Here is a 487-nt window from a genome sequence, read left to right as displayed (position 1 = left end):
TGCTGAGAAACATAGCTTCTATCACAAGGGAGATTGTAAAGAATGTAAATTTTACCTTTCTCTGGCCTTTAGAAAACTCCCCTTATGCCTTAATATAGTTTGTGAAAACTTTCCAGAACTTCAGAGGTGAAGAAGCCACATCTGTTTGCAGCTGAGGCATACCTAAAGCTTAGATCCATTCATATGAGAGGAAAATACCTATCTGTCTGCAATTCAAAGTCAGTTTCATCTCCCTCTTGCTCTTTAGAGCCATACAGAAAGCTCTTACAACTTGGACTCAATTCCTAGCTAGCTGAGAGTTGCTATCATCAGAGCTTGGGTCAGGACCTTATTGAAGCTCTTAGGGCTGCTTAACTTGGTTCAAAGCGTCGTCTATCGGGGTCTCTTTTCTATGGGCATTCATTTTGTATTGGCCTTCATGCTTCTTTCTTGCAGATCTCTGTGAAGTAAAGCATTGCTGCACAGTTCTGATGTCCATGTGCTTTCC

At 41.5% G+C, this 487-nt stretch overlaps 1 protein-coding gene across 1 annotated transcript in view; it reads left to right on the top strand.

The window, feature by feature from the left end:
- Positions 1–487, top strand: part of LOC102379287 (1-aminocyclopropane-1-carboxylate synthase-like protein 1) — an 18,868-nt gene that overhangs the window by 6,482 nt on the left and 11,899 nt on the right.

Source organism: Alligator sinensis, unplaced genomic scaffold (assembly GCF_000455745.1).
Source record: "Alligator sinensis unplaced genomic scaffold, ASM45574v1 scaffold441_1, whole genome shotgun sequence".
NCBI lineage: Eukaryota > Metazoa > Chordata > Crocodylia > Alligatoridae > Alligator > Alligator sinensis.
The sequence above is the reverse complement of the archived record's forward strand: the minus strand, read 5'-3'. Positions and strand labels throughout refer to the sequence as shown.